At 47.3% G+C, this 23,389-nt stretch overlaps 1 protein-coding gene and 1 pseudogene across 1 annotated transcript in view; one reads left to right on the top strand and one right to left on the bottom strand.

Moving 5' to 3' along the window:
• The first annotated feature begins 365 nt into the window (after positions 1-365).
• wnt11 (wingless-type MMTV integration site family, member 11) overlaps positions 366-23,389 on the top strand; it is a 58,284-nt gene continuing 35,260 nt past the window's right edge. The window contains exon 1 of the mRNA XM_068032770.1: positions 366-700. The gene's annotated coding sequence lies outside the window, so the exon portion shown is untranslated. The remainder of the gene's footprint in view (positions 701-23,389) is intronic.
• LOC137371627 (U2 spliceosomal RNA) lies at positions 12,080-12,214 on the bottom strand (annotated as a pseudogene).

The following is a 23,389-nucleotide window of genomic DNA, read 5'->3' as shown; positions in this document are numbered from 1 at the left end:
GGGAGAAACACACACAAAAGTTCTAAATCCGAGAGAGAAACAGCCTGAGTTTTTACCATTTCTGGTTGCGTGTTACGCGTTTCCTTTGCAGTTATCTTCCAGAAGTTGTAATTTTAAAAAAAATTTAGTGAATAGATTCATCGAACGCTTTTGAACGGTTCGCCTACAACTTCTGGATCCTTATTGAATCGGAGCGGCACTGCTCTCAGAAACAATTGTGGAGGAGCAAAGGCTGTGGTATCTACCTGGCTGTCTGATATGGAGAGAGGGGCAGTGGGAGGGAGGGCAGGGCAGGGGAGGGGAGGGGAGGGGGAATGGAGGGCAGGGGTTCATGGTCTTCCGATCAAACATTCCAGCTCTTTTTAGCGCTAAATCAGGAGCGCCTTTGTTATGCTAAATAACGCCTGACATCATCCGACTTCAAAGGAGGTTGTAGAGCCGATATAACCAGGATCTGGCAGTAGAGACAGAGAGAGAGAGAGAGGAGAGGCACTTGGTGGATGGTATTCAGATTAACCACAGTGCAGAGAGGGAGAGAGAGAGAGGCGAAGAGTCGGGCTGTGGATCCGGAGACAGACTTCAAGCAAGAATCCCCAACTGTTGGACTATTTGGATTTAAACTCAAGTACTGGCGCCTTTCTAATGCAAAGTCTACAGACTTTTCTGGGATCCACTCGCTGGGACAACACTGAAACTGAAGGTAGGATTGAGTGGGGGGGGGGGGGGGGTAGTAATTGTAGTAGGTAAAAGTTCCATAGAATTTACCAAAGAAAGTGCAACTTTCATCCCCCCTCCCTGAACCCCTCGCATTATCATTGGATTGTTATTGCGTCTATATTAACGATTTTTAAAATTCGATTACAATCGTCCCGTCCCCCCTAGACTCCCAATTTGTCAATTTCCGAAAGGCTTGATGAGTTTCAGAGTAATTGAGGAGTCCTTGACTGTACTTTACAGCGAGTGACCAAGAGGGAGGGAGGAACATGTCACAAATCACATTTTTTTGCTCAGTATAAATGTAAAATAGCCAGGGTAATAAATTATACGGGTGGGATGTGTACATTTTCACCGCGATTAAAAGTTAGCTCAGCATTTCCGTTGCTGGGGGTCCACGAATGAAAAAGCCCTTAACTCGGGGTGGGAATAAAATATTATTTCGACAGCACTTTGGAAAAGGAGACAGAAAGGGAGACGGGGGGGGGGGGGGGGGTGGTGGTGGTGGGCGCAGGAACCTTGGGTCAGCTCCTAAACTTCCCTTTTAATCCTTGAAGTACAAACTGACTTCTAACAAAAACTCAATCATTATTTCACGTCATCGTTTCCTGCAGTTAAAACCTTTTCAAAGCAGACAGGAACAATTACCATTTTTCCTGGTTAGTTGCCAGTCGTCAAGATATTAATCTGCTCGGTAATGAACTGGATTGATAACATTTACAAGGGATGCAATAGGTGTTGCCTTGTTAACAGGGCGACCCCAGGTAATATACTATACATTGCACCATCATTACAATGAAATTAGTTCCCTTTTTAATTGTCTGGTTGCGACACGGTGTAGGTGGGATCGAACACGTAAACTAACCGAATTCGTAACGTTCCCAACAAATCCAATTACGAATCCATCAAATCCCTTGATTTCTCTCTGCTTTTGTGAGCTGTAGATTATTCTCTCCCTCTCCCCCATTAATAAACCACTGTCGCAGTGTCAGAGTTGTGCAAACATTGTTCCAGGAATGAGCTAGAAGTGACGAAAAGTTGGGTTGACTTTGATTAAGTTTGGGTTGGATGGAGTCAGGGAGAGAAGGGGCGCGTGTGCAGCATAAACGCTGGCACGGAGCTGTAGGGCCGAATGGCCGCTTTCTGGGCGGTAAATTCCATGAATAAGTGGGGAGATTGGAGCTGATCCGATAGGATATAAATCTGGAAGAGTCTCTCGAGGTTGCCTCACGGATGTGGGATTGTGTTCAATCCAAAATGTTTCAATCCCTCTCAAGTAAAATCAGGGGCGTTTAGAGGAGGGTTTCAGTGCCCCCCGCATTGCTCATTTCCCTCCAGTTGCTCCCTTTCCGCGTTTTAAAGCAACGTGCAGCTTATCAAATGCTTGGTCTCAACTTTCATCCACATTAAACTCTCCGTAAACTATAGCAATATTAAACATTGGGGGATTAAACCATGACTTACTGTGACCTCCCCACACACAGAGGCTTGAAAGAAAGGAACAGAGTCGAAAATTGTTGCCTTTTTTTTTGCATTGTGAAACTCAGTGTCAGTGAGTGAAACTTGTCACCGGAGATGAATTGATAGAGAAGGAATGGGTTTGGCGTTACCAAGCTGTGTCTTTGCAGAGCCTATAGACTGTTGGAGGGGAGTACAGGCTGAGGGAGGTAAGGAGTGTCACGGTCTTTAAGTTCTCCAGTCCTCTGACATCCTTTAACCTCAAGTGCAAACCCGTTTCCTCCAGTGGGGCAAGTCCAGGACAAAAAAACTGGGCCTTTCAAGGGTGATGTTTGAAAGCAGTTTTTCACACAAAGGGTAGTTGACATCTGCAACTCTCTTCCCCCAAAAAGCTATAGAGGCTGGGGTCAATTGAAACTTTCAACACTCGATTTTTGTTAGTTAAGGGAACATGCACCATGCATGTAGATGGAATTAAAATACCGATCAGTAATGACTTAACAGGTTTGAGGGGTTGAATGGCCTCCTCCTATCCCTATGTTCTTACCTCCAATATTAGTGGTGTGTCTGGGCCCCACACGCTGGAATTCCCTCATTTATCTCTCCTCTCCTCCAAACCTCTCTCTTGAGCAATGACTACAGCCACCCTCCCTAACTCTGCTCCTGTGACCCACTTGTTTTCTGTTTTATCAGTGCAAAATGTGCTATATAAATGCAGATTGTCCTCGTAATGAGTTTTCACAGAAAGAACTTACATTGTTATAGCGCCTTTCACAACCTTGGGATGTCCCAAACACTTCGCTGTCCATTAATTACTTCTGAAGTGTTGTTACTATTATAATGTAGGAAATGCAGAAACCAATTTGCACATCACAATGAGATGGATGACCAGATAACAAAAACAAAATACTGCAGATCCTGGAAATCTGAAATAAAAGCAGAAAAATTGCTAGAAATACTCAGCATCTGTGGAGAGAGAAATGGAGTTAATGTTTCAGGTCATCAGAACCAATCAGGTGTTGCCTGATAAGCTGAGTATTTCAAGGACTTTCTGTTTTTATCTCAGATGACTAGATAACCTGTTAAAAAATGATGTTGGTCGAGGGATAAATATTGGCCAGGACACCAGGGCCACTAAAGCTTTTACATCCACCCAAAGGAGATGGGGCCTCAGTTTAATGCCTCATCTGAAAGACAGCACCTGTGACAGTGCAGTACTCCCTCAGCACCATACTAAAGTGTTAGCCTAGATTTTGTACTCAAGTTTCTGGAGTAGGGCTTGACTCCACAACCTTCCGACCCAGAGGTTAAAGTGCTACCAACTGAGCTCTAGCTGAAAACATTTCCAAAATGTGACCCGGAAGCTGTGTTGCCAAAATCCAAACTGGTTCATTATCAGCGAATGAAACCTGCCATGCTTACCCGGTCTGGACTATATGTGACTTCAGTTCCACACCAATGTTCTTTTGGGCCTCCTTATCTCGAGAGACAATGGATACGCGCCAGGAGGTGGTCAGTGGTTTGTGAAGCAGCGCCTGGAGTGGCTATAAAGGCCAATTCTGGAGTGACAGGCTCTTCCACAGGTGCTGCAGAGAAATTTGTTTGTTGGGGCTGTTGCACAGTTGGCTCTCCCCTTGCGCCTCTGTCTTTTTTCCTGCCAACTACTAAGTCTCTTCGACTCGCCACAATTTAGCCCTGTGGCTAAATGTGGTTGACCACCAATGTGGTTGACTCTTAACTGCCCTCTGAAGTGACCTAACAAGCGGTTACCGGAAGTTCAAGATAAAAGGACCACCACCACCTTCTCTGGTAACTAGAGGCGGGCGTTAAAAGGCAGCCTTGCCAGTGAATAAGAAAAAAAAACTTATGGTTAATCTTGCTTTATGTAAAAAGGGACAATTAGTTTACAATGTGTAAATGGTTACACAAAACATCTCAATCAAATGCAAAGTTTCCTCATTGTGAGACTGTGACTTGCTCAATGAAATCATTGTGCCTGAGGAAGTACAGTGAGGTTCTCCTTCCCCATATCAATATTTTGTTAGACTTTTAAAGTGACAGAAATATTATAGCAAAAGATAGTGGATTTAAACCCAGAAGGGGTGTGTGAGAGGGTTACTGGGTTGTGTCTAATACTGTTTGTGGCATTACACAAATGCTTAAAGTGCTTGTCTCAATTTCCTCCATGCAAATGTTTTAAGAGGCCTTTTCCTTTTAAAACTTTCCAATACAATAATGAAGAGAGAATGACAGAGTCGGTAACCTGTTAGATAAAAACATGAGGATTTAGAGGACTAGAAAAGACCATTGCAATCCACCCGGCCAGTCTCAATGAACTGGTTGTTTAACCTTTTCAGTAAAATAGCAAAGAGAGGAAGTTGATCTAAGTGGTTATATGCTAACATTGTTTGGACACTCATGGAGTCAAGGGATATGGAGATAATGTGGGAAGATGGAGTTGAGATAGAACATCAGCTATGATCTTATTGAATAGTGGAGCAGGTTCGTGGGGCTGTATGTCCTACTCCTGCTCCTATTTCTTATGTTCGTATTAACATTGCCAACATCAACTTCTACTCTATAATATAATATCTTAAGTAAAGAAAGCCTTGCATTTCTACAGCATGATGCTGAGAAACATCTCAAAAGGGTTCGCATGAAATAAATTACATTTGAAATGCAGTTAAAACTAAAACATAGAAACACATGCTGAGATGAGGGCGGTGAAATGGGAGGAGACTCGTTTGGACTATAGATACCAGCATAGATTAGTTGCCTCTGTTAAATCTCCACTTAACCTTCCATGTACTAAATAGAACAATTCTAGATTTTCTAGTTTCTTCATGTAACTGGAGTTCCTCTTTGCTACTATCATTGTAGTAAATCTCCTGTGCACCTTCTCCAAGCTCCTTTTTCCCCTAAGGTCTTGACATCCTTCCTAAGTGTGGTGCCCAGAATTGAACGTAATGCTCCAGCTGAGGCTGAACAAGTGATTTATATGAAGTGTTAGCATGACTTCCTTTCTTTTGTACTCAATGCTGGTAAATATTAGATGCAACGTAATCAGTTTTGTTCCATCAAGCCAGCAAAGCACAAGCCAATCCTTCCTTTGGTCGACAACCACCATTATTATTCTCTTCGTCAATAGCAAGTGTTTCTTCTGATGGGAACACGAGCACAGCTCTGCAATAAACAAAACTTTGCATTTTCTTCAAAGGCATGCTACTTTTCACATCGTTAAGTAAGGTAATGGGTTTGCATCTTTGCTCCTGCACAATTAGAATCATTGCAAGACTTTGAGGCTAACGACATTCGATTTTAATTCACATCATGCTGGGCAGGAATCAGCCTGATTATATTATCTTCACTGCTATTGCTTTTTAGAAAATGCTGCCTTTTCCTTCTTGTATGACCTGCCTTTCAGCATTCCCACATATAATATGCCTCCTTTCGTACTGATATTTGCAAACGCAACTCTTGTACTGATATATCCAATCCAATTCAATATCAAGTCTCCAAACCTCTGCATTGTAGAGTTGCCAACTCTGGCTGGGTACATTCCTGGAGGTTTCATCACATGACCTCCCACCCACCGACACTCCTGTCATTAGTCCATCCTAATTCCTTCCCACAGCCAATTGGAAAGGAAACAGACTGTTTGTTACTCAATTGGATTAATCTTGACTTCATAATCTCCAATATTTTTAGGACTAATAAATCAAAGTGTTCAAAGAAAATGAAGCAAAAAAACAGAATTTTGTTTGCTGCTCCTATGAATTTTTGTCCTGGGTTTTTCTCACAGCAATGTCCTGGAGACTCCAGGAGAATCCTGGAGGATAGGCAATCCTGTCTTGCAGAGAGCAGGCATGGACACAACAGGCAGAATGGCCTCCTCCTGTGCTGTAACCATTCTATGATTCTATAAAGCATTGGGAGGCTACATTTGACTCAGTATCCTTGAGCATAAAAAAAGCCAAAGTTCCTATTCCTGATCACTAATTAGTGACGCAGGGATAGATCTTTAGTCTCCGATGGGGGTGAGCATGAAGGTGGGTGGGCACAGAAATTCATGCTGCCATTCAGCATGCCACTTTGCCAACATCATCCCATCCCCGAGCCATTTTCTTGGAGGGGGTGACAGCAGGGCTACCTGCCCATATGTGGCGGGTAGCCAATTAACAAAGAACAGTACAGCACAGGAACAGGCCATTTGGCCCTCCAAGCCTGCGCCGATCTTGATGCCTGCCTAAACTAAAACCTTCTGCATTTCCGGGGCCCGTATCCCTCTATTCCCTTCCTATTCATGTATTTGTCAAGATGCCTCTTAAACATTGCTATCGTACCTGCTTCCACCACCTCCCCCGGCAGCAAGTTCCAGGTACTCACTACCGTCTGTGTAAAGAACTTGCCTCGCACATCCCCTCTAAACTTTGCCCCTCTCACCTTAAACCTATGTCCCCTAGTAACTTACTCTTCCACCCTGGGAAAAAGCTTCTGACTATCCACTCTGTCCATGCCGCTCATAACTTTGTAAACCTCTATCATGTCGCCCCTCCACCTCCGTCATTCCAGTGAAAACAATCCGAGTTTATCCAACCTCACCTCATAGCTAATGCCCTCCAGACCAGGCAACATCCTGGTAGACCTCTTCTGTACCCTCTCCAAAGCCTCCACATCCTTCTGGTAGTGTGGCGGGTTAAGGGGGTTAAATTGCCTCTTAAGATTTTTTTAAATTTCCAAAATATACTTTATTCATAAAAATCTGTAAAAAAATACATTACAAAACAGTTCCAAACAGCACCTAGTCAAAAAATACAAACAGTGCCCAAGAGATCTGTTTCCTTCTATACAGGAGTGAGTTGCCTCACAACCCTTCCATTTCATTTTTCATGCCATATACATTTTACAGCAAACAAAGATTTTCTGGATACAGTTCAAGGGGTTTCCCATGGATCCAGCCCCTCAGTTCAGCTTGGTGGGGGGACCTTACACAGTGGTCTTTCCCCATTGAAACTTTGCTGCGGCTGCCCCAAGCTTTAATGCGTCCCTCAGCACGTAGTCGTGGACCTTGGAATGTGCCAGTCTGCAAAATTTGTTCGTGGACAACTCTTTGCGCTGGAAGACCAGCAAGTTTCGGGCAGACCAAAGGGCGTCTTTTACCGAATTGATAGTCCTCCAGCAGCAGTTGATGTTTATCTCGGTGTGCGTCCCTGGGAACAGCCCGTAGAGCACAGACTCCTGTGTTACAGAGCTGCTTGGGATGAACCTCAACAAAAACCACTGCATCTCTTTCCACAAAGACACATTCCAGAAGGAGGTGGGCAACCGTCTCTTCCCCACCACAGCCACCACGAGGGCATTGTGCGGAGGGGGTGAGACTTCGGGTGTGCAGGAAGGATCTGACGGGGAGGGCTCTTCTCACCACCAGCCAAGCTACATCTTGGTGCTTGTTTGAAAGTTCTGGTGATGAGGCATTCCGCCAAATGACTTTGGCGGTCTGCTCGGGGAACCATCCAATAGGATCCACCATCTCCTTTGCCCGTAGGGCCTTGAGGACATTCCGTGCAGACCACTGCCTGATGGATCGGTGGTCAAAGGTGTTTTTCCGCAGAAACTGTTCCACAAAGGATAGGTGGTACGGCACAGTCCAACCGGATGGAGCGTTCCGCGGCAATGTGACCAGGCCCATCCTTCGCAACACCAGGGACAGATAGAACCTCAGCACGTAATGACACTTGGCGTTTGCGTACTGGATGTCTACACACAGCTTGATGCAACCGCACACGAAGGTAGTCATCAGGATGAGGGCGATGTTGGGTACATTTTACCCGCCCTTATCCAGAGGTTTGAACATCATGTCCCTCCGGACCCGGTTCATTTTGGATCCCCAGATGAAGCGGAAAATGGCTCGGGTGACCGCCACAGCGCAGGAGTTGGGTATGGGCCAGACCTGCGTCACGTACAGCTACAATGTGAGCGCCTCGCACCTGATGACCAGGTTCTTACCGACAATGGAGAGAGATTGCTGCTCCCACATGCTCAGCTTGTGTTGTACCTTGGCTACTCGCTCCTCCCAGGTTTTGGTGCATGCCTCGGTCCTTCTGAACCATATCCCCAGCACCTTCAGATAGTCTGACCTGACGGTGAAGGGGACAAAGGATCGGTCAGCCCAGTTCCCAAAGAACATGGCCTTGCTCTTGCCTTGGTTTACTTTGGCTCCTGAGGCCAGTTTGAACTGGTCACAGATGCTCATCAGTCTGCGCACAGACAGCGGATCCGAGCAGAAGACGGCGACGTCATCCATGTACAGGGAGGTTTTAACCTGAGTGCCTGCACTGCCTGGGATTGTCACCCCTCTTATGCCCACATCCTTCTGAATAGACTCAGCAAAGGGTTCAATACAGCAAACAAACAAGACAGGGGAGAGAGGACAGCCCTGTCTGACTCCAGATTTGATCGGGAAACTTTCTGATTCCCACCCATTGATTGAGACTGTGCTACTGATGTTTGTGTAGAGCAGTTTGATCCAATTGCAGATTCCCTCCCCAAACCCCATTTTTGAAAGCACGTCCATCATGTAGGTGTGTGATATCCTGTCAAAAGTCTTCTCCTGGTCCAGGCTGATGAGGCAGGTGTCCACCCTCCTGTCCCGTACATAGGCGATCGTATCCCTGAGTAGCGCAAGATTATCAGAGGTCTTCCTGCCGGGTACAGTACAGGTCTGGTCAGGGTGAATCACCAACTCCAGAGCAGACTTGACCCGACTGGCGATGACTTTGGACAGAATCTTGTAGTCAGCATTAAGCACTGAGATGGGCCGCCAATTTCTGATTTCCGCCCTCTCCCCCTTCTGCTTGTAGATGAGGGTGATGATGCCTTTCCTCATGGATTCTGCCATGCTGCCGGCCAGGAGCATACTCTCGTATACTTCCAGCAGGTCTGGGCCGACCCAGTCCCACAGGGCCGAGTACAATTGAACCGGTAAGCCATCGCTTCCGGGAGTTTTACTCGTTTCAAAAGACTTGACGGCCTTTGTCAGCTTATCCAGAGTTAGCAGTTTGTCCGGTCTCTCCCTCATGCTGTCATCTAAGACCTCTGTGATAGATGACAGGAAGGACTGGGAGGCTCTGCTGTCTGTGGGCTTCGCGTCATATAGCCCAGCATAAAAGGATTTGCTGATCCTTGGTATGTCAGACTGCGAAGATGTTACCGAGCCATCCTCTTCCTTCAGGCTGCTGATCACAGAGCTCTGTTGGAAGAAGTAATGCGAGCACGTCTCATCCTGCTCAATTGAGTTGACTCTGAACCGGAAGATAATCTTGGAGGCCTCTGTGGCAAACAGCGAGGCCTGCTGGCTCTTCACCTCATGGAGGTCGTCCTTGACCTCGACCCCCATAGACTGCAGCCGGAGCAGATTTTGCATACTTTTCTGGAGTCGGGATATTTCTCTCTGTCTCGCCCTCTGAACACCTTTGAAGATAAAGAACCTCTTGATGTTCTCCTTGATCGCCTCCCACCAGTGAACAGGAGACTCAAAGAGGGGTTTCACGGTCCTCCAACCTTTGTAATCCCTTTTGAGTTCCTCAACATTCTCTGGGGTTAGCAGTATAGCATTGAACTTCCACGTCCCCCTGCCAACCCGCTGGTCATCCTGTAAGTGACAGTCAGCCTGTAAGAGGCAATGGTCGGAGAAGAACGCCGGCTTGACGTTGGTGGATCTGACCGTGACAGCATGGAACACAAACAGGAAGTCAATCCTGGAAAGGGCAGACCCGTCCGATCTTGACCATGTGTATCTACGCTGTGCTCCGTCTGCAGGTTTGCTGAAGACATCGTGCAGTTTGGCATCTTTTACTGTTTCCATTAGGAATCTGGACGTAGCGTCCAGTTTGCTGTCGTCACTGTCGGATCTTCCAGCTGCATCGATGATGCAGTTGAAGTCACCGCCTAGGATGACCGGCCTGGACGTCACCAGCAGCAGTGCGAGCTGCTGGAAGACGGTCAGCTGCTCGCTGTATTGAACCGGGACGTACACATTGATCAACCGGAGCGGAGCGTTGTTGTACATTACATCTGCTACGAGGAGGCGACCGCCCACCACCTCCTTAACTTTGGAGATGGTGAAGTTACCTCCCCGCAGCAGAATACCCAGGCCGGAGGAACGGGAATCATCACCCCCTGACCAGATCGATGGCCCCTGGGACCACCATCGCGACCACTGCCTGTAGGTGCTGAGGTGTGGTATTCCACACTCCTGCAGAAACAGTAGGTCGGCTTTGACCTTGGCGAGGTAATCCAAGGTTGAAACACATCGCGTAGTGGATTTAATGCTACGCACATTAATTGAAGCAATCCTTATACCCATTTTTTTTTTAAGTTAGTTGTTGCTTCCCACACCATTTGTCCTTGCTAGTCCCAGTCCTTCGGGATGTTCCTGCATACCCATCGTGTACACAAGCTGTTTCATGTTTGTTGGGCTCGGAAACCCCTCCTGGTTTTTCATGCAGGGTTTGTTCTGCTGGGGTGACATCGGCAGGGGGGTGGGGGTGGGTGGGTGGTCTTGTACGCAGCAAGGATTGGGCTGTCCTCTGCTGTTCCCCTCTGTTCCTCCTCGAAAACATCACTGCTCCCAGCTTCCCGGAGCTGGAGTGCGCCAGACGTGCCTTTGCTCTCGGTGTCCCGGAGCTGGGATGCGCTGGCCATGTCGCTAGGTTCAGCGCTTTGGTTTGGGGCACGCTGGGCCTATCACAGCTTCCAGTGCCCAGGGGCTGGGGGGCTTTATCTACCAGCTCCGAGTTCTGCCGCCTCTTTTGAAGGTGCCGTAGTTCCGGCACTTCCTCGTCCAGTGAAGAGGAGCTGTTGTTGTCTGTCTCAGACGGTAGCCTCCTCTTGCCACTGGTTTGGGTGGTGGCCTGTTCTGCTTTTGGAAGTTTTTTCTTTGTGGTTTTCTTTTGTACCACTTGCCACTGACCTGTTTGTCAATCTGCTGCCTCCTTCTCCACTGATTCTGTCTGTGGAGGAGGGGTTCCCAGGCGTAGGTGGTGGGTCGCTGGTTTCAGCTGCCTCCCCTTTCTTCTCCTTCTTAGGTTGACTTTCCTCGCTGCGGAGAGGGTTGCTTATTTCCTTTCCAGCCCCGGGCACCTTCGTCATTCCTTCTTCCGGCCTTTCCTTGGACCTTGCAGCCTGAGCATAACTGAGGCAGCGTTTGGGGCAGGTTTTGTAGAGGTGGCCTGCCTCACCGCACAAGTTGCAGCACTTACTCTGCCTACAGTCCTTGGTCTGATGGCCTTCCTACTTGCAGTTCTTGCAGACAACCATGCTGCAGTTGGCTGCCACGTGACCAGATTTGCCACAGGTGCGACAAACTCTGGGCAGCCTCGCATAGACAAGAAGCCTCGACTTCCCCCGATAGTGAAGCTGGAGGGAGGGTGGATGATGGCTCCACTGGCATCGACCTTCAAGGTCACCTTGACCTGCCGCTTGCTGGTCCAGATCCCAAAGGGGTCCTTGACATCAGTGCTGCTGCCGGCCACCTCGACGTACCTGGCGAGAAAGGTGAGTACATCCACCACCGGAACATGGGGGTTGTAGAGGTGAATCGTCACCACCCGGTCCCGTTGTGACGGAAGCGTGAAGAGCGGCTCCGCTGTGAGGATTGACAGTGGCGCCCGGTCCCCTTTCTCCTTGAACACCTTCAGGAACTTGATGCATCCCGCCACGTTCCGGAACGTCACGTCGAAGTATCCACTGCTGGGGAAATCCTGCAGGCAGAAGATGTCCGTAGCTTGGAATCCGCAGCAATCGATGAGGATTTTCTTGATGAAGAAGGTGCGATCGACTGGTGAATCTTCTTCCTTGTCCTTCACCACCACCCGAACGGTGTTGCGCACTCCCTGGCCTGAAGCGCGAAGGTTGGTTGTAGCCATTTTACTCAAAGCTGACCCAGGATCAAAAGCCACTGATCATGGTTTCTCCTCTGCCAAGTAAGTACTGATAAGAACAGATACTACACTTGATTTTAGCCAAAAGGCCGAGAAGCCTTTGCCACTTAAGACCTCTGGGACCCCTGAGCTGTTGTGGACTAGGCCAACTCCTGGAGGCAGCCTCCTGGCGGTGGTAGCTGCCAGTGCCCTCTGGAAGGTGTACCCTCTACAGCGATGACCTGGTTGTTAAGGGCATTTTTTATTTAAAATGTTTAAAAGTTGGAGAGAAGGCACTTCCATTGGAGGCACCCTGTCTCTCACTTCCTGAAAAGGCAGCCTGCTGCTCCTTCCAAGCTGGAGGGCCTCCTATTGGCCCTCCAGCTTTGTGAGCTCACCTGCTGTCCTTAATTGGATGGCGAGCCTGCCCTCCAGGGTCTAATTGGCCAATTCAAGGAAAATCACTGCCGGGTAACGGTCCCCCACACAGTGTGGGGTTGTGACCCCTATTTGACCCTGACGTTGGTGTCCTGACCCCAAACTCAAAATCCTGCCCACAATGTGTGGGGGTGGACATTGACTAGGACAGAATCGGGGGGTTTGGTTGTGATGCTCTCCATGGTGGAATAGCCTGCTAACACTCGCTCGGCTTTCAATGGCAAGGATGGCTATTTTAGCAACCAGCCCCTTGTATCTTAGGAACATAGGAGCAGGAGAAGGCCATTCAGTCCATTGAGCCTGCTCTGTCATTCAATTAGATCATAACTGATCATCTACCTCAAAGCCACTTTCTCAAGCTATCCCTTGATGTCATTAATATCGATTAATCGATATTTATCGATTTCTGTCTTGAACATGCTCAATGATTCAGCTTCCAAAACCCTCTGGGGTAGAGAATTCCAACGATTCACCACTCTCTGAGTGAAGAAATTCCTCCTCATCTCAGTGTTAAATGGCCTGCCCCTTATTCTGAGACTGTGTCTCCTGGTTCGAGACTCACCATCCTATCTACATCCACCCTATCATGCCCTGTAAAAATTTTGTAAGTTTCAATGAGATCATCTCTCATTCTTCGAAACTCTAGAGAATACAGGCCCAGTTCCCTCAATCTCTCCTCATAAGACAATCTCGCCATCCCAGGGATTAGTCTGGTGAACCTCCGTTGCACTCACAAGAACACAAGAAATAGGAGCAGGAATAGGCCATTCAGCCCTTCAATTCTGCTCCACCATTCAATGAGATTGTGGTTGATCTTCTACTTCAACACCATTTTCCTGCACTATCCCTGTAACCCTTGATGTAGAAATCTATCGATCTCAGTCTTGAACATACTCAGTGACTGAGCTTCCACAGCCCTCTGTGGCCAGGAGTTCCAAAGATTCACCACCCTCTATAGCAAGTATATTCTTTCTTAGATGAGAAGACCAAACCCGTACACAATACTCCAGGTGTGGTCTCACTAAGGCTTTATACAATTGCAGCAAGACTTTACTCCTGTACTCAAATCCCCTTGCAATGAAGGCCAACATACCATTTACCTTCCTAATTTCTTGCTGCACCTGCATGCTAGCTTTTCATGACTCATGAACAAGGACACCCAGGTCCCTTTGAACATCAGTATTTCCCAACCTCTCACCATTTAAAAAATACTCTTGTCTTTCTGCTTTTTTTCTACCAAAATGGATAATTTCCAACTTATTCACATTATATTCCATCTGCCATGTTCTTGCCCATTCACTTAGCCTGTCCAAGTCCCCTTGAAGCCTCTTGCATCCTCCTCACAATTTACATTCCCACCTAGTTTTGTGTCCTCAGCAAATTTGGAAATATTACATTTATTTACATCCAAATCATTTATACAGATTGTGAACAGCTGTGGTCCAAGCACTGATGATCCTTGTGTTACCCCACTAGTAACAGCCTACCATCCTGAGAATGACCCGTTTATTCCTACTGTCTGTTTTCTGTCTGTTAACCAATTCTTAATCCATATCATTATACAACCCCAATCCCATGTGCTCCAATTTTGTTTACTAACCCTCTATGTGGGACCTTATCGAAAGCCTTCTGAAAATCCAAATACACCACATCCACTGCTTCTCCTTTATCTATGCTACAAGTAACATCCTCAAAAAAACTCCAACAGGTTTGTCAAACATGATTTCCCTTTCATAAATCCATGTTGACTCTACCCAATCATATCATTATTTTCTAAGTGCCTAGTCATCACACCCTTTATAATAGATTCTAACATTTACCCTACTCATGACGTGAAACTAACAGGCCTGTAGTTCCCCATCTTGGCAATAGAGGAAAGGAGAAAGATGAACCCAAAAACGTTCAACAAAAATGATGGCACCATGTTGCATCTCATTTTGAAACATGTCATTTTTTTTTGTTTGGTTTTGTGTCTGACTTGTTCAGAAATGCATTGCCATAGAATCTTACAGAACAGAAGGAGGCCATTCAGCCCATTGTGCCTGTGCTGGCTCTTTGAAAGAGTTATCCAATTCATCAAATTTGCTTTTGAAAGTTGTTATCGAACCTGCTTCTGTTGCCCTATCAGGGAGTGCATTTGAGATCATCATAACTAGTGTTACCAAGTCAAGTGTCAGTATGACTCAATGGGAACATTCTTAGTTCTGAGTCAGAAGGTTGTAGGTTTAAGCTCCACTCCAGGTCTTGATGTAAGCTAATATTTTGATGCAGCACTAAGAGAGTGCTGTACTGCTGGAGGTGCTGTTCTTCCTCTGAGATGGTAAATCGAAGCCCCGTCTGCCTGCTCAGGTAAATGATCCCATTGCACTATTTAAAGAAGAGCAGGAGAATTAGTGTCCTGGCAAGCCAACTGGTCATTTGTGGGATCTTGCTGTGCATAACAATAGTGACGTCAAAAATAATCTATTTGCTATAAATCACCTTGGGACGTCCCAAGGATGTGAAAAGCAATGGAATAAATGCAAGTTCTTTCCTTTTTCTTACTGAGTATTGTAAAAAGGTAGGTTTCCTGTCCTTCTATTGAACAAGCGGTTTCGTCATTGGGACTTATCTAAGTCAGGTGAGCTTACATATAAATTCGCAAGAGCCAAGGCTTGGGGACTTGTAGATGGATACACTGTTGCCACTGTGCGCCAGTAGTGGATGGGGTGCCAATCAAGTGGGCTACTTTGTCCTGGATGGTGTCGAGCTTCCTTAGTGTTTTTGGAGCTGCACCCATCTAGGCAAATGGAGAGTATTCCATCACACTCCTGACTTGTGCTTTGTAGATGGTGGACAGGCTTTGGGGAGTCAGGAGGTGAGTTACTTGCCACAGAATTCCTAGCCTCTGACCTGCTCATGGAGCCACGGTATGTATGTAGCAGCTCCAATTCAGTTTCTGGTCAATGGTAACCCCTAGGATGTTGCTAGTGGGGGATTCAGTAATGGTAATGCCATTGAATGTCAAGGGAGATGGTTGGATTCTCTCGTTGGAGATGGTCATTGCCTGGCACTTGTGTGGCGCGAATGTAACTTGCCACTTAGCCCAAGCCTGAATGTTGTCCAGGTCTTGCTGCATAGGGACACAGACTGCTTCAGTATCTGAGGAGTCGCGAATGCTTTACTATGTTAAAGACACTATGTAAATTATAGTTGTGGTTTTTGATGCTTGAATTGAGGCATTTAAGTTGATAGAACAAGTTGATAGTGTAGAGACAGAGTAAATATTTCCTTTTTTCCCAAAAATATGCTTTATTCATAACATTTGGCAAAAGTACATTACATAAAAATTCAAATTTGACATTACATAAAATGCAATACAGATCAATTTCTTTCAATACAGTACATAAGGTACAAAAACTACAATTGCCATTTCAGGTTTACATTACAGATCAAATATTCTCTGGTGAATACAGCCCAAGGGGTTTTAGAGGTTTCCATCCCTGATTATACTATGGTGGGTGGGCCTTACACAGTGGCCTCTCCCCATTAAGCCTTTGCAGCAGCTGCCCCAAGCTTCAGTGCGTCCCTCAGCACGGTACTCCTGGTCCTTGGAATATGCCAGTCTGCAACATTCGATATTGGACAACTCTTTGCTCTGGAAGACCAGCAAGTTTCGGGCAGACCAAAGTGGGTCCTTCGCCGAGTTGATGGTCCTCCAGCAGCAGTTGATGTTTATCTCAGTGTGCGTCCCTGGGAACAGCTTGTAGAGTTGAATCCTGTGTTACAGAGCTGCTCGGGATGGACCTCAACAAAAACCACAGCATCTCTTTTCACACCTGCTTTGCAAAAGCACATTCCAGAAGGAGGTGGACGATGGTCTCTTCCCCACCGAAGCCACCTCGAGGGCAGCGTGCAGAGGCGGTGAGACTCCAGGCGTGCAGGAAGGATCTGGCGGGGAGGGCCCTTCTCACCATCAACCAAGCTACGTCTTGGTGCTTATTTGAAAGTTCTGGCACTGAGGCATTCTGCCAAAATGATTTTGACAGTCTGCTCGGGAAACCATCCGACAGGATCCAACATCTCATTTTCTTGCAGGGCCTTGAGAACGTTAAGCGTGGACCACTGCCTGATGGACTTGTGGTCAAAGATGTTTTTCTGCACAAACTTTTCTATGAAGGACAGGTGGTACAGCACGGTCCAACTGAATGGAGCGTTCTGCGGCAATGTGGCCAGACCCATCTTCCGCAACATCGGGGACAAATAGAGCCTCAGCACGCAGTGACACTTGATGTTTGTGTACAGGGGGTCTACACACCACTTGATGCAGCCGCACGCAAAGGTGGCCATCAGGATGAGGGCAATGTTGAGTATATATTTTCCCCCCTTTATCTCGAGGTTTGAACATCGTGTCCCTGTGGACACGGTCTATTTTCGATCTCCAGATAAAGCAGAAGATGGCTCGGGTGACCACCATGGCGCAGGAGTGGGGTATGGGCCAGACCTGCACCACATACAGCAACACTGGGAGTGCCTCGCACCTGATGACCAGGTTCTTACCTGCATTGGAGAGGGAGCGTTGCTCCCACATGACCAGTTTCTGTTTCATCATGCTGCTCGCTCCTTCCAGTTTTTTGGCGCACACCCCGGCCCCTCCAAATCATATCCCCAGCACCTTCAGGTAGTCTGGACCTGTTGTTGAAGGTTCCCAAAGAACATGGCCTCGCTCTTGCCACGGTTTACTTTGGCTCCTGAGGCCAGTTTGAACTGGTTGCAGATGCTCACCAGTTTGCGAACTGACAGCGGATCTGACCAGAAGACGGCGACGCTGTCCATGTACAAGGAGGCTTTGACCTGAGTGCCACCACTGCCTGGGATTGTCACCCCTCAAATGCCAGCATTCTTCCCAATGGGCTCGGCAAAAGGTTCAATACAGCAAACAAACAAGACAGGGGAGAGAGGACAGCCCTGCCTGACTCCAGATTTAATCGGAAAACTTTCCGATTTCCACCCAGTTATTGGAACTGCCCTACTGATGTTTGTGCAGAGCAGTTGGATCCAATTGTGGATTCCGTCCCCAAATCCCATTTTGGAGATCACATCCATCATATAGGTCTGCGATATCCTGTCAAAAGCCTTCTGCTGGTCCAAGCTGATGAGGCAGGTCTCCACCTGCCTGTCCCATAGATAGGCAATCATATCCATGAGCAGCACAAAGCAGTGCGTCGGTGGTGAAGAGAGTGAATGTTGAAGGTGGTGGATGGGTTGCCAATCAAGTGGGTTGCTTTGTCTTGGATAGTGTCGAGCTTCTTGAATGTTGTTGAAGATGCACCCATGCAGGCAAGTGGAAAGTATTTAATCACACACCTGACTTGTGCCTTGAAGATGGTGGACAGGTTTTGGGGAGTCAGGAGGTGAGTTACTCACCGCATAATTCCCAGCCTCTGATCTGTTCTTGTAGCCATAGTATTTATGTGGCTGATCCTGTTCAGTTTCTGGTCAATGCTAACCCCCAGAATGTTGATACTGGGAGATTCAGTGATGGTAATGCCATTGAACATTAAGGGGAGATGGTTAGATTCTCTCTTGTTGGAGATGGTCATTGCCTGGCACTTGTGTGGCGCGAATGTTACTTGCCACTTATCAACCCAAGCCTGGATGTTATCCAAATCTTGATGCATCTGGTCACGGGCTAGGTCATTATCTGAGGAGTCATGAATGGTGCTGAACATTGTGCAATCATCAGCGAACATCCACACTTCTGACCTTATGATGGAGGAAAAGTTATTGATAAAGCAGCTGAAGATGGTTGGGCCTACAACATTACCCTGAGGAACTCCTACAGTGATGTCCTGGGACTGAGATGATTGATCTCCAACAACCACAACCATCTTCCTTTGTGCTAGGTATGACTCCAACCAGCGGAGAGTATCCCCCCTGATTCCCATTGACTCCAGTTTTGCTAGGGCTCCTTGATGCCATACTCGGTCACCTTACCTCTGCAGTTCAGCTCTTTTGTCCATATTTGGACATGTTTTGTCTATGAGGTCAGGAGCTGAGTGGCCCTGATGGAACCCAAACTGAGCATCAGTGAGCAGGTTATTTCTGAGCAAGTGCAGCTTGATAGCTCTGTCGATGACCCCTTCCATCACTTTGCTCATGATTGAGAGTAGACTGATGGGGCGGTAATTGGCCGGGTTGGATTTGTCCTGCTTTTTGTGTACAGGACATACCTGGGCAATTTTCCACATTGCCGGGTAGATGCCAGTGTTGTAGCTATACTGGAACAGCTTGGCTAGGGGTGCGGCAAGTTCTGGAGCACAGGTCTTCAGTACTATTGCTGGAATGTTGTCAGGGCCCATAGCCTTTGCAGTATCCAGTGCCTTCAGCAGTTTCTTGATATCGCGTGGAGTGAATCGGATTGGCTGAAGACTGGCATCTGTGATGCTGGGGATCTCAGGAGGAGGCCGAGATGGATCATCCACTCGGCACTTCTGGCTGAAGATGGATGCAAATGGTTCAGCCTTATCTTTTGCACTGATGTGCTGGACTCCCCCTTCTTTAAGGATGGGGATATTTGTGGAGCTTCCTCCTCCTCCTGTTTGTTGTTTAATCGTCCACCAACAATCCCATGAAAACATTATTTCATTTTAAGAACCTTCGCCATCTGAAGACACTGACTTGACTCCTTGGGTAGCACTCTCATCTCTGAGTCAGAAAGTCATGGGTTCAAGGCCAGTCAGAGACTTGCACACATCATTCAGGCTGACACTCCCAGTTCAGTACAGAGGGAGTGCCACACTGTAGGAGGTGCCATCTTTTGTATGAGGCATTAAACTGAGGCCCCATCTACTCTCAGGTCGATGAACAGAAGATCACATACTACTATTCAAAGAAGAGCAGGGTAGTTCTCTCCCCTGTGTCCTGGCCACCATTTATCTCTTGACCAACATCACTAAAGCAAGGTTATCTGGTCATTATCTCATTGCTGTTTGTGGGAGCTTGCTGTGCACAAACATGTTACAACATTAAATACACCTCAAAAGTATTTAATCGGCTGTGAAGCACTTTGGGATGTGCTGAAAAGCACTATATAAATGCAGGTTTTTTTTGGTGTTAAAAATGGATGCGGTACTTAACAGGGCACTTAACCCAAGGCCTTTCGACACAAACGATATCAATCAATCTTTGGGCCTCCTTATCTCGAGAGACAATGGATATGCGCCTGGAGGTGGTCAGTGGTTTGTGAAGCAGCGCCTGGAGTGGCTATAAAGGCCAATTCTGGAGTGACAGGCTCTTCCACAGGTGCTGCAGAGAAATTTGTTTGTCGGGGCTGTTACACAGTTGGCTCTCGCCTTGCGCTTCTGTCTTTTTTCCTGCCAACTACTAAGTCTCTTTGACTCGCCACATTTTAGCCCTGTCTTTATGGCTGCCCGCCAGCTCTGGCGAACGTTGGCAACTGACTCCCACGACTTGTGATCAATGTCACACGATTTCATGTCGCGTTTGCAGACGTCTTTAAAGCGGAGACATGGACGGCCGGTGGGTCTGATACCAGTGGCGAGCTCGCTGTACAATGTGTCTTTGGGGATCCTGCCATCTTCCATGCGGCTCACATGGCCAAGCCATCTCAAGTGCCGCTGACTCAGTAGTGTGTACAAGCTGGGGATGTTGGCCACCTCGAGGACTTCTGTGTTGGAGATACGGTCCTGCCACCTGATGCCAAGTATTCTCCGGAGGCAGCGAAGATGGAATGAATTGAGACGTCGCTCTTGGCTGACATATGTTGTCCAGGCCTCGCTGCCATAGAGCAAGGTACTGAGGACACAGGCCTGATACACTCGGACTTTTGTGTTCCGTGTCAGTGCGCCATTTTCCAACACTCTCTTGGCCAGTCTGGACATAGCAGTGGAAGCCTTTCCCATGCGCTTGTTGATTTCTGCATCTAGAGGCAGGTTACTGGTGATAGTTGAGCCTAGGTAGGTGAACTCTTGAACCACTTCCAGAGCGTGGTCGCCAATATTGATGGATGGAGCATTTCTGACGTCCTGCCCCATGATGTTCGTTTTCTTGAGGCTGATGGTTAGGCCAAATTCATTGCAGGCAGCCGCAAACCTGTCGATGAGACTCTGCAGACACTCTTCAGTGTGAGATGTTAAAGCAGCATCGTCAGCAAAGAGGAGTTCCCTGATGAGGACTTTCCGTACTTTGGACTTCGCTCTTAGACGGGCAAGGTTGAACAACCTGCCCCCTGATCTTGTGTGGAGGAAAATTCCTTCTTCCGAGGACTTGAACGCATGTGAAAGCAGCAGGGAGAAGAAAATCCCAAAACGTGTGGGTGCGAGAACACAGCCCTGTTTCCCGCCACGCAGGATAGGAAAGGGCTCTGATGAGGAGCCACCATGTTGAATTGTGCCTTTCATATTGTCATGGAATGAGGTGATGATACTTAGTAGCTTTGGTAGGCATCCGATCTTTTCTAGTAGTCTGAAGAGACCACGTCTGCTGACGAGGTCAAAGGCTTTGGTGAGATCAATGAAAACAATGTCGAGGGGCATCTGTTGTTCACGGCATTTCTCCTGTATCTGACGAAGGGACAACAGCATGTCAACGGTCGATCTCTCTGCACAAAAGCCACACTGTGCCTCAGGGTAGACGTGCTCGGCCAGCTTCTGGAGCCTGTTTAGAACGACTCGAGCAAAGACTTTCCCCACTATGCTGAGCAGGGAGATTCCACGGTAGTTGTTGCAGTCACCGCGGTCACCTTTGTTTTTATAGAGGGTGATGATATTGGCATCGCGCATGTCCTGTGGTACTGCTCCCTCGTCCCAGCACAGGCATAGCAGTTCATGTAGTGCTGAGAGTATAGCAGGCTTGGCACTCTTGATTATTTCAGGGGTAATGCTGTCCTTCCCAGGGGCTTTTCCGCTGGCTAGAGAATCAATGGCATCACTGAGTTCTGATTTGGTTGGCTGTATGTCCAGCTCATCCATGACTGGTAGTGCTTAGGAAATAAAACCCACTATCACATAGTGTTAAAATGCATTGATTTTAAGTATGTTTTTTCCTGAAGTGTATTGGGGACCATCTGCTAAAAAGGCCTAGTGATAATATTGATGGGTTTCAAATGTCTCTGGGCTATTTTTAGCACAGAGCTTAATGACTTCACATTCATTCCAGACTATGCTAATTTAACAGGTCGTTATCTCACTTATGTTAACAATTGTGCTAGGAACATGCAAACAGGATCTTCTTTCCATTTGGGAACTGGCGTGGCTAAAAATAGTGCTTAGGAAATAAAACCCACTATTGTCCCAGTAAACCACTTTGCAAGACCGTTTACCAGCTTATCCACCAATGTGTTCACTGCAATTGTCCATGTGCTTGTGTCTGCTGCTAAAAGTCATTCCACCTCTCAGCTGAGCTTTATATACGTTACTTTTTCTAATTTATTCTTAGGATATGGGCGTCACTAACACGGCCGCCAATATTTGGCTGCATGTGTGGACTTTTTTTTCTCAAAAATATATTTTATTCATAAAAATCTGTAAAAAAAAAATTACAAAACAGTTCCAAGTTGACATTCCAGAAAGTACAAAATAAATCAGTTTTCTTCAATACAGAACGTGAGTTGCCTCACACCCCTTCCTTTCCATTTTACAAGCAATGTAGATTTGCATTACACAGCAAAACCATATTTTGGTGTATACAGCCCGAGGGGTTTTACACAGGTTCCAGCCCCTCGGTTCACTATGGTGGGAGGACCTTGCACTGTGGTCTTTCCCCATTGAACCTTTGCAGTGGCTGCCCCAAGCTTTAGTGCATCCCTCAGCACGTAGTCCTAGACCTTGGAATGTGCCAGTCTGCAACACTCGGTCGTGGACAACTCTTTGCACTGGAAGACCAGCATGTTTCTGGCAAATCAAAGATCATCTTTCAATGGGTTGATGGTCCTCCAGCAACAGTTGATGTTTATTTCGGTGTGCATCGCTGGGAACAGCCCGTAGAGCACAGACTCCTGTGTTACGGAGCTGCTCGCATGAACCTTGACAAAACCCACTGCATCTCTTTCCACACCTGCTTTGCAAAGGCACATTCCAGAAGGAGGTGGACAACCGTCTCTTCCCCACCACAGCCACCTTGAGGGCAGCGTGCAGAGGCGGTAAGATTCCGGGTGTGCAGGAAGGATCTGACGGGGAGGGCCCTTCTCACCATCAGCCAAGCTATGCCTTGGTGCTTGTTTGAAAGTTTTGGCGATGAGGCATTCTGCCAAATGCGAAGGATGGGCCTGGTCACATTGCCGTGGAACGCTCCATCCAGTTGGACCGTGCCATATCACCTATCCTTCGTGGAAAGGTTTGTGCAGAAAAACACCATTGACCACCAATCCATCAGGCAGTGGTCTGCACGGAATGTCCTCAAGGCCCTACGGGAAAAGTAGCCGGTTTGGCAGTCTACTGGGGGAACCATCCAAAAGGATCCACCATCTCCTTTTCCCGTAGGGCCTTGAGGACATTCCATTCAGACCACTGCCTGATGGATTGGTGGTCAAAGGTGTTTTTCTGCACAAACTTTTCCACGAAGGATAGGTGATAAGGCACGGTCCAATTGGATGGAGCGTTCCACAGCAATGTGACCAGGCCCATCCTTCGCAACACCGGGGACACATAGAACCTCAGCTCGTAGTGACACTTGGAGTTTGTGTACTGGGGTTCTACACATAGTTTGATGCAGCCGCACACAAAGGTGGCCATCAGGATGAGGGCTATGTTGGATACATTTTTCCCCCTTTATCCAGAGGTTTGAACATCGTGTCCCTCCGGGCCCGGTCCATTTTGGATCTCCAGAAAATGTGGAAAATGGCTCGGGTGACTACCACG

This window comes from Heterodontus francisci, chromosome 6 (genome assembly GCF_036365525.1).
Source record: "Heterodontus francisci isolate sHetFra1 chromosome 6, sHetFra1.hap1, whole genome shotgun sequence".
In the NCBI taxonomy this organism is placed as follows: Eukaryota; Metazoa; Chordata; class Chondrichthyes; order Heterodontiformes; family Heterodontidae; genus Heterodontus; species Heterodontus francisci.
The sequence above is the reverse complement of the archived record's forward strand: the minus strand, read 5'-3'. Positions and strand labels throughout refer to the sequence as shown.